An 11,671-nucleotide genomic window follows, 5' to 3' on the forward strand; every position below is an offset into this window, starting at 1 on the left:
TATACTGAGCCCCTGACCACAGGAGAAGTGAGCTCAGTCTACTTAATTGACCTTGAAGGCAGCGTCAGGCCATGTGACTGGCTTTGTCTTACCTCTTTTTGCCTCCCAGTCCTGAACTTCTATCAGGTTAACAGGCTAGCCTTTTTCAACAGAGTAAACCCCACATTCATACCCTATATCAACTCAAACTGACTTCTTCTACTTATGGTTTTGAAATCTAAAGTTTATTTTGGCACACTTGAGTATTTTCGTACTTAATTGCTAGAATATTGACTATAGGTTGAATTAGCCTGAAGAGAGCTGAAATTGGGCTAACATTTGAGGAGACCTTAAATTTGATGCTTTGGATTCTGGATCTCCCTAGAAAGGAAACGTATCCCAGGGTATTTTACTTCTCCTACTCTTTTGGGGAAGTGGGGTGTGGTGCGCATGGTCTGGGAATTGAACCCGGGTCTCCTGCATGGAAGGTGAACATTCTACTCTGAACTACATGTCTCCTACTTTTTAGTGGCTTAAGGGAATAGAGGGAGAAATGTTTTATAAACAAGTCACCACTTAGTAGATCAGGGTCCTGGGAAATATGTCTTTTGTGCCATTGCCTGCCTCCTCCTTCACATCACTCTGAGAAGATGGGAGGAAGGAGGAAGGTTGCCATAACCTCATGCCAGAAAAATATAATGACTAAACAATTTAAAGACAATCACAGGATCCCAGGCTGCCAGGCCTCTCAGCATTAAATGACTGTGGACTCATTTAAGCATTTGTTCACAGAGGGCCAAAAGTCTATGATGGATCACATAAGTCAGAGCTAAGTAATGGTTCACCATGGCCTGGTTAATAGTTAGACAATCTGTTCATGTTTGATTAGGGTTTTCTTTTCCATTGCTATAATTGTATGATAATTACTCAACAGTATTACATCTCATTTGGGGAAGTATGTACATTTTGAAGTTTCAGGATTAACAGATTCCACATGCCAAAAAATAGTCTGAAATTACACACTAACTGTCCCTCTCAGCCATAAAGATTGGGTTGTAGGTGTGTGCCTTGTGGTTTTTTTTTTTTTTTTTTTTTTTTGTCTCCAAAAGGAGCTGGTGAGTTTCCTTAGCCTTGACTTCTTCCAAAGGCTCTAAGCACAAAAGTAGTCTACCCCGACAGGTGTTGATAAATTAGAATTTCCAAGTGGCAAACAGCATGAACATCTAATGCAGCCTGATTTTGGAGCTCAACTTGATATGGAGAGCATGAGGTTTTCCTGAAAGAAAAAATATTCATTAATAAAAGCACCAGCCCATGGTCAGGTGTTTTATATAATAGAAGGGAATTCTTTTAAAGCAGATGGCAAGGTATCAGAATGGGGTCCAAATTAAGTCATTTATAAATTGGTCTTACTGATAACCGTGGAGATCTTTTCCCTCCTCTGACCTCTTATAAACTTATTTCTAAACCCATCACAGCTAATAATCATTTACTGTTTTATGGTTATACCGATTTCTAGAGTCACTTCTATTTTTAAATAGAGAGAAGATAATTTAGAGTAAGGGCTCATCTTTGCTTCCTCCAAATCTTTTTTGTTAAGTGCCCATGGTATGTACCTAATGCATTTTCCATGCCTCAGAGTTAATGTCACCTTTTATAGAAATCACCCTTGACCATCAGGTATGGGGTAAGTTGTCTCTACTCTGGATTCCTACAGCTTCCTTGACTTAAATTTTTCAAATATAGACTCACATATTAAAATTATTTTCTTGCCTGACTTCTCCATCAACCATGGAGGATGGGGACTGTGTCTGTATACAACTGTATCCCAAACTCTGGCAATACGTCTGGTCTGATAAAGAGACTGGAATGAATAAATGATCGAACACTTTCAACTTTCTTTTTTTAGCAAGCAATAAGAATAAGACTAGGATTATGAAAAACAGGATGTAACTGTGGATTTATACTCTGGCTAAAACTTAGCATTATTCTCCCACCAATTCAGAGTTGTCCTGCCACATCGGGATTTAGAAATCTAACTGTGCTCCTTCAGGATGTCAGTAATGAGTTGTCAGAACTGAAGGGTGGGGTGAAGAAAATTCTAAGATTTCTGAAAGGTCAGTATAATCTTACTTGATGCAGATTGCAAACACATTATCTCTTCCAAACTTAACTGTAGTGTATGACTAACAATGTCTCCTTGTCCAGGGATGCTGACATGTAAGAGTCCCTGATGTTGGAACAACCTATTTTGAAACTTCAACTTCTGTGTGAAACTGAAGCAAAAAATGTTTATTTGGTACAAAATTTATATTTTGACTTTTTTAGGAAATTAGCATTTCCTAATACAACTTATATGGACAAGTTAATTGAACACTGCAAGTACATGGAACCTTGAATAGGGCATGAGATTTTGCAGGTTTGTCCAGTATGATGCCCCAATAAATCCTGGAATGATTTGAACAGTGAGTAAAGAGGTATTTGCAAAATCCCCTTGGAGAAATGGTGAGAAAGGGGGAAAATTCAACTTCCCCATTTGGAGAATTCCTGATATTCTTGCAAGTAGTGGGGACAACCAAAAAAAAAAGACAGCATTGGTTTTCTGTTTTTTCCTCCCACACCATGAATTTTATCTCCCTTTGGTACTGTCTCTCTCTTCTACTCATTTCTACCCTATATAAGCAGGGAAGCTCTTCTTTCTCCCATCCAAACCTAGATACATATCCCACTCCTGATTTCTCCTTAGAGCAAATGAAACAGCCAATGTTTTGAACAGATACTTAATTTTATGGAAAAATACCCAGAATTGATTGCAAGATACACAGTCCATTTTATCAAAATTTTATATATTTCTAATTCTACACAGCCTATGAAGTTCAGTGAAGGGCCTTCTCACCCCAAATTCTTTTTTCTTAACATAATGATAATCTTGAAAACATTTGGCTCAGCTGCCACTATGGTTCTTCCTTCCAAGCCTGGCTTTCACCATGTTACCTGAGGATACCATCTTTTCTCTCTAGCATCCACATGGAGAAGTACCTACTTATTATTATCTTCCCATGGATAAATGCCAACACATTAAATGCAACCATTTGCTGGTTCAAACCTTGCAGACTCCAAGGCATTCCCACTCAGCTCCTGTATCCTGGTAAAGGGTCTAACCGGGTATATACATAATTTGCAAGGAGATATTGTACCTGTGATCACCTTGAGTTACTTGATTCTTCCTCTTTTGGATTATCATCAATCCTTCACATTTCCAGAAAATTCTAAATGATTCATGAAGGGGAACACCATCACCCTTATACCTAGAGAGATGATATTTCACTTAATCACCTAGCAGTACACTTATTAGAGCATACTTATAAACATAAGCACTACTTTTTTGAGATACATTGGGCTTAGAGGGAATAAAGTAGCAGTGCTCTCAAAGTACTAATAATCATTCTAAAGGTTAAAGGAGTATAAGTGTTAACATATAACAGTACATAACATTTCCATATTCATAAGCTCCAGTATATGTAGGAAGGATTTGCAGTACAGTAAGTACTTCCTGTCTGAGTCAGCACTGAATCTTAAGCTAGGCTTGAGCTGAATCCATGAAAGGGGATATCAGTGACCTAAACCGGGAGTGGTCGATGGAGACATACTTGTTTATATATCCGCTCCATTAAAATCCAGGAGCAACTTGAAGCAAATTAAGTGTCTTTTCTTAATTTCTTATAACCCTTACTACTCACATAGGGTCTGACACTCAGCCCTCAGCAAATGTTTGATTAGTTAGTAAATGAACAAGTTAATTAATTAACTAAATCTGATACAAAGTAACTTTGCTTCCTATAGTGATTTCCATTTAAATTCACACTATGGAAAACATAAGCAAATTCAGGTAAAGCGTCATTACTGATGTCCAAACTGTACATGGGAAGGTAGCATTGTCTTAGCAGCATAGGCTTGGGAATGAAGACCTGAGTTTGAATCCTGTCCCTACTATTAAGTACTATTAAGTAGGGACATCATCTTTAACAGGTTTATTAGCTTGACCTGATTTTCTTTGTCAGAAAATAGTGGGGATAATTGTACTTATCTAATAAGACTTTTAAAATAAAATAGTGTAGGTAAAGATCTTAGCACAAGCCTGACACAGAGTCAGCATTCACAAAATGAAAGCTTTTGTTGTTGTCATTAATGTGTCATTGTAATAATAGAAGGCAACGCATAGCAAAAGAAGATCTTAGCTGAGAGATGCCTAGAAGTCTAAGCAAATCATCTCATGAGGAGAAAGTCTATGGAAAGCTAAACTAAAGACCCTGGATTAAAATTCATAGTTAAGTATCTAATTTACAAAGAGAGATATTGACAAGAACCAAACAGAGCCCCTTAAGTAGAACAAAGAGTTTGAAAGGGACAATGATTTAGGACTCATTAATGAAAAATATTATCTGACCGCATAAAGACTGGATGCAATAAGGGCAAAGAGCTGTAACTCTTGGTACAATGGAAAGGCCTTGATTTTAGCAAGGGGCACTAAGCCCTCATTTCCATATTGATTAAGCTCCAGTATATATAGGAAGGATTTGCAGTACAGTAAGCACTTCCTGTCTGAGTCAGCACTGAATCTTAAAGCTGGGCTTGAGCTGAATCCATGAAAGAGGATGTCAGTGACCTAAACTGGGGGTGGTTGATGGACACTGGGACAGATACACAGTATCCAATGCCTAAGAAATGACCACGTCACTGGGGTTATGGCTTGTAACTGAAGTTGTCCGAAGGAAAATTCTCTGTAGCCAGGCTCTACTGAGATGACAGCCTGGGCATCCATCAATTTGAAGCCATGTTCAAACTAAAATCATGTTTGCATGACCAACAACAGAGCATCAATCAGATGTACACTGAGTCCAGGAGGTAGCGAGACATCATAAATACAAGATAGCATCAAATGCCTGTGGCAGTATAACACACAAGGAAAGCCCAAGAAAGAGGATTTTGAGAAAAATTCCACAGAAAAATGGAGTTATGGACATTCATCATTCCTTGGGGCTCAGATGACCTAAAGGGGCATATCCCAAAATGTGTTTTGTCTGGTATTAAACTCATGAAAAGCTCCAGAAAAATATATTGGTTCTGGGTTCAAATAATTAGGAAATGCTCCATGCTATAACTCCTTTTAGAGAATAATGACATTACATTAGCATGTTAATGATCTAAGAAATCCTATACAAAAGCATATATATTTAATCTACTATTTCCCAACATTTCTTACTTGGGCCACCATTTTCTTTCCATAGTACTTAATATTTTGTGAAATAATATGGGAAATTTTGGTCCAAGGTTGTCCATACTATGTAAGTATGAGGCCCATGTTTTAACTTTGATTTGAGTAATAGAGATATAATTTCATTGAAAAGTACAAGGATCAAGTAAGTCAATGCACATTAAGCACTAGAAAAATAATTGGCATATAGGAAGCATTCAAAAACAATGGCAGTTAATAAAAAGAGCTATGGATAATACTGGTTGCTAAGAAGAATGTTATTATTATAACTAATTTATGTTTGACATTTATGAAATGTCAAAACTAATAATCTTTGGATTGTTTTAGCTAATATAGTTTTATATCTGTGTACTCTTTCCAAGGCTTTCTGTCTTAAGCACCTCTTATTGAGGTCTCACATTATGCAATAGAGCATTGACCATTTCCTGTTCCCTCATCATGTCAAGTATTTCTGATACTGTCAATTCTCAATTCAGAAGATCTTCCTCTTTGTGGTCACCCAACTCCTACCTTGATTTCTTAAATAAAAAAAAAAAAAGGCTGCATCATTTTGAATAGATACTGTAAAAACCAACTTGTTTATCTTTCCTTTAGGTCTTCAATGAGTGGGAAGAATCAGTTCAAAAGAAAAACCGTGATTCTGAAATGCAGAGAAGAATAAACAACAAGAATGAAGTTCCTTCTCCCCTGTGCTACACATAGCACACATCCCAGTGACAACAAAGTCATTATAGGTTTTATACAAGATTGAGTTCTAAAAATTCAAATGTTGAGTTTTAACATCCCTGGCCCTCTCCCAAGAAATCAAGACTGTTATATCCAACTACCTATTTTACATCTCTAGTTGGATATTCTTAACCACATTCTTGGTTGTACCCTTGTTAACTAACCCCTAGTTACCAAACTTCTCCCCCCAAGTTCTCTGGTAAATGCAATAAATGGCAGTCCAATTATAGCCCACCATTGTTCAACCAGAGTCCTTGGTGTCATCTTTGACTTCTTTCTTTATTTTGTATACCATTTCCAATTCTTCAGCAAAGCCTGTCAGCTCTATGGTCAAAAAAATATCCAGAAACTGATCTACGCAAGCCACCACCATCTCTCACCTAGATGAGACAGTTCTGGGAATCTAGATGAACAGCTTCCCAGTTCACTGAGTCCTGACCCTGAGTAGTGTCCCCGAGATTCCTAATTCTCTGACCTCCTACCCCACCTTGTCACATGTCTAACCCTCCTCCTACTCTTTTTCCTCTCCATTCACTCCTCTTTATCCTCACAATATATATACCTGCTTTCATCTGGTGACTCAGACTAAGAAATGTTAGTCTTCTAATGTAAGCCCTCTGACAGCTTCCCAGTTCACTGAGTCCTGACCGTGAGAGTGTCCCTGAGATTCCTAATTCTCTGACCGCTTACCCCACCTTGTCACATCTCTAACCCTCCTCCTACTCTTTTTCCTCTCCATTTTCTTGGAAATTCAGGAGTGCTCCCACTTCACTGAGCCATTGTGAGGATTGAATTATTAATTAAGTTAAATGTTTAGAACCACATCTCGCTCATAGTTAAGCCTCAATTTCATGACACTACTATTTGGACACCCAACATCCTTTTTTTTCTCTTTATATTTTTACCACATCATGTGTTGTGGGTCTTATTTTATGTGAAACATTCAGGAAGGATCCCATGTCAGAGCATTGCCTCTAACTATTCCTTCAGCTTAAATATTCTTACCCCCAATGCTACATGTTCTACAACTCTACTTCCTTCAGAACTCCTACTTCAATCATCATATCAATAAGTCTCTTTCTGATCACACTTTATAAAATAGAACCTACAAACACAAGATTTGGTGAAAACATAAAAAGAAATAACAAAAAGACATAGGGGCTTAGTAGTAGTGACAGTCTTAACTGAGATTGCTCTAAGTGAAACGTGGTTTTAAGTGCTTTACATTTTACATGTTAATAATTTAATCTTTATAACCATTCTATGAAGATAAGAAATTAAAGATTCATAGAATTTACTAGCTTTCCTAAGACCACACAGCTGAAAACCAAGGAAGCTAGGACTTGTGAACCCAGGTTTTTAAAATAGAAGGCTGATATGTTTAACCACAGGATAGCCTAGTATGGCTGGCTGACCTTACCATTCTAGGGAATATAGAACCATCTTTCAGATACAGCAGGGTTTTGTTGAGCACATACTGTGTGGTGTGGTGTGAGGAAGAAAGAATCATAGCACATTAATTTGGAGAGGTCATATATAGTCTCACAGGCACCATTGAAGACCTTATATGTTTGAAGTGTGATGAGAAGTCATTGGAAGGATATGATCAGATCTGCATTTTAAGTGGAGCACTCTGGCTACTGGGTATAAAATAGACTGTAGGGGGCAATAGAGGAAGCTGGGAAGTCAGTAAAGCTATTGCTAGGTCCTTGTCCACAATAACCTGAATGGATGGGAACTTGGTGCCTATGGTAGAATTAGTGAGACTTCCTCAGATTCAGCCTATGTTTTATAAGAGCTAACAGAATTTGTTTATGGATTGGATACATAGCTCTCATATTCTTTTAATTTGCCCCATTATATTCCACAATATGAATATTCCATTGCTTATTTAGCCATTCCTTATATTTAAAGCACTGCCTGCATTTTTTTTTTCTATTTTGTTTTTAGTTACAAAACATGTTAGAATATCTGTCCGTATTCGTGGTGCTTTATGCAAGTGTGATTGTTCTATATTGTTATGAAGTGATATTGCTGGGTCATAAAGTACACATAAGTTAATCTTACTAGCAACTACCAAATAAGTCTTTAACTGAGTGTACTAATCAGCCCTTGCCAATTAATATTTCTTTACCACAATCTTTAAATGTGCTGCCAATGTAATTTCAATGTGACATTGGAAATAGACTCTCCCTGTTTACCCAGTCTGTCTACAGACAATGCTAGGACTCAACCTCTCCTGTTTACCATTGGTAGTTGGTCCTTACTTTATCACTGAGCTCCCTTGGTTTGGTAATTCCAATGCCCAAGCAAAAGTACCCCTTGTTTCTGCCCTTCTTTCCTGGCAAAGTTGAGAAATCACAAAGAAAGGAGAGGTGTGGTGACTTTCAAAGGAAATTGTAACTGCTGCATTTAGCTACCCTTGTAAATACCTGAATACATGGAGAGCCTTAGCATATCTGGTTATTTCCTTGTCTGGAAAGTGTCTTTTCGAAGCCCTGGTACAAGGTCAGGCAGTGCCTTCAGGGGCTGTTAAGAACAGGTTGCCCTGTAATTAACTGATTTGATACAATGCAGTAGTAAGGCATGTGTTTCCGCTAACCTTGAATATCACCTAGTACATAGGTACTCATTGACCTGTAAGTTGAGGGCTTTCAAGAAAAAGAGATAACTGCCCAATAATCTTTCTTACCAGGATTTCATAGCCGCCTGCTATTTAGCACACTCATTTGTAGATTGCCTATCACAATATAATATAGAATTTTTGATAAACTGTGCTTCGGACACTTTCTAAACATTTCCCCCATTAACCCTTTCAACCTCACATGCCTGGGAGCCAGGCAGGCAGGAATATATTATTCTATGTTTACTCAGGTCAATTTGAGGAATGGAAAGGTTAATTGACTTAGCCAAGGTCATAAAATAAGCTACAATGAAGGCCAAGAACAGAATTCAAATCTCCGAAAATGTTTCCAGTCTAGTGTGGGAAATGTTGAATGAAGTGTGTTTCTCTAAGTATGCATTGCTCTTGTCTATAATCTTATCCCCCAGAAGCAAACTTTCTTTGCCAGTTCTTCTGAACTTTGTTTTTACCTCACAGTGTACACAAAGAATGACAATATGAACAATGAACCATGGGGATAAATAGACAATGACATCTGTAGCAGATGTGACCAGCTTTGGGCCATCCCAAGTTCTGCTAGCACATCCCAAAGTGTAAAGGCATAAATATCTCTGCCAACTGTAATCCATTTCAGGCAACCCAATGAGGGAATATTCCAGGTTCCTATAAAGTTCATCTTCATGCAAAGAACAACCTCCTCTGCTTGCGGAAAGATATCGGAGCACGGTAGGATGCCAAGAATTGAGATTTCAAATATGCTGGGGGGTGCCCCATGTCTGGGATTCATAATGGCTCTTGACTGGAGCTACAGAAGACCAAGGGCTTGAAAGTAAGGAGCAAGGGATTATGGCAACAGCCATAAAAGGGGAAAAACTGCAGAGCTATGAAAATGGCAGTGAGACGAAAGCATGCCAATGATTTAAAAGACCTTTCTTAGCATTTGTGACTATCTGTGTAGTGTTATAGGAGAAGGAATCAAGGATGTCTTCAAGATGGTTCGGATTTTCAAAAATTCTTCCTAATATCCCTTTTCCTATGCTGCAACATATCTAACCTTATATAGTACCTTTATAGCACAAAAATCTGATCACACTTTCTGTAAAAGATTTAATGGTATCTTGTCATGCATGGCAAAAAGTCCAGATGCATTAGATTGGCAAGTAAAATTCTTCAAAATCAGGCTCCAGAATCAAATTACCAGATTCCTCTCTCTTTATACTGCCACCCTCAAGAACCCACCCTTCCACACAAAAGGATGATCCTTCCATCCCCATACTGAACTCTTCTATGCCTCCTGGATGGTATTTGCACCTCCCTTTATCTTGTTCTCTGCCTGGCAAACTCCTGCTCAAGTTCCTGCTTGAATGTCACCTCCTTTATAAAATTTTCCCAAACCCACCAAGCATAGGGAGTTCCCTTTTGCTCCCTTAAAACCTTGTATTTTCTGCATATTAACTATCTGCATATATTTTCTCTTATTTAGACAATGGACCTCCTTAAGCTAGATGTTAAGATACACCCAGAATATAGAATAAAACCTGGTGTAAATGGCAGATACTCCACAAATGTCTGTTGCAAGAATTGAATAAATAGGTCCTCTTTGTTTAACAATAATTGAAGACTAACAAAATGATGACTTTTCCATTACCTAACATCCTACTAGATGTTGGCCCCATCCATAGAGTGAATGGGCTTAAGTCAGAGGCTCCCAGCCCACATCTACAGAATCAATACAGTGATATCATCCTTACAAGGTTGTGAGGATTCGGTGTGAACACATGCCAGGACGTCCTCTAAATACTTTTTGCTTCCTGTTTTTCTTCTTTGAGTCCACCCTAAACAACAATAAAATGCTTATTCTACAATTCCAAGCTTTATATATATATATAAATCTGCTCCTTTATAAAATCTACACATTCACTTTCATAGTTATTTTGTGCATGTGAATACATGCAGGATATTGAAGTACAAATGTATAGCTGATCTTTAGATAAATAAAACAAATTTAAAAATTGATATCCCCCAAGAAATATATTATTGTTTCTAAGTAAATACTGACACAAACGTGGTAAAAATGGGGTCATATTATGGTAATAATCTGAGGGATAATATGATATAGAGGTTAAAAGCTTGGACCAGTAATACAGAAAAAAACCTGAATTTGATACTGACAGTGTCCCTTACAAAATAAGTTTAACTTATGATGCATAAGTTTCCTCCACTGCATAATGGATATAATAAAGGTATTTAACTCAAAGAGTTATTATGAGGACTGAAGGAAACACTGAATGCAAAGCACTTGGCACAGAGCTTTGCCACCATAAACTTGATAGCCATTATTTTTATGGTTCCAATCATTACTATTATTTCTCTGACTCTCACCCAAACCTGCTATTGCAGACCTCCAGGCCCCCTGAAAATGTGACCCACCTATTCCGAGCATTCACACAGGGTGTCCTCCATGTGCCTGTGCACACGCATCTCAGCCTTAGCAACAGAGAGCATAGGAAGGGGGAAAGGGGCTTGTTCTAGTTTGCTAGCTGCCAGAATGCAACACACCAGAGACGGATTGGCTTTTAATAAAAGGGGATTTATTTTGTTAGTTCTTCAGAGGAAAGGCAGCTAACTTTCCACTGAGGTTCTTTCTTACGTGGAAGGCATAGGATGGTCTCTGCTGGTCTTCTCTCCAGACCCCTGGATTCCAACAACTTTCCCCAGGGTGACTTCTTTCTGCATCTCCAAAGGCCTGGGCTGAGCTGCGAGTGCTGAGATGAGGAATGCCGAGCTGCTTAGGCTGTGCTACGCTGCACTCTCTCATTTAAGCACCAGCCTATTAAGTCAAACGTCACTCATTGCAGCAGACAGCCTCCTAGCCGACTGCAGATGTAATTAGCAACAGATGAGGTTCACGTACTGTTGGCTATGTCCACAGCAGCAACACTAGGTATGCTCACCTGGCCAAGTTGACAACTGAATCTAACTAACACAGGGCTCTTAGCAAAGGAAGGGTACAATTACTATCAGATATACCCAAGAAACTGTGCAGTGCTTCTTTATTAATTCAATCG

At 38.3% G+C, this 11,671-nt stretch overlaps 1 long non-coding RNA gene across 1 annotated transcript; it reads right to left on the reverse strand.

Annotated features, from left to right (window-relative positions):
- Positions 1-330: 330 nt before the first annotated feature.
- LOC143663511 (uncharacterized) lies at positions 331-10,432 on the reverse strand. The gene is made up of 3 exons (XR_013165979.1): positions 10,355-10,432; positions 3,177-3,287; positions 331-1,255 (listed from the first exon to the last, which is right to left on the reverse strand). It is a non-coding gene; the product is annotated as an uncharacterized LOC143663511 (long non-coding RNA).
- Between the last annotated feature and the right edge of the window lie 1,239 nt (positions 10,433-11,671).

Source organism: Tamandua tetradactyla, chromosome 19 (genome assembly GCF_023851605.1).
Source record: "Tamandua tetradactyla isolate mTamTet1 chromosome 19, mTamTet1.pri, whole genome shotgun sequence".
NCBI lineage: Eukaryota > Metazoa > Chordata > Mammalia > Pilosa > Myrmecophagidae > Tamandua > Tamandua tetradactyla.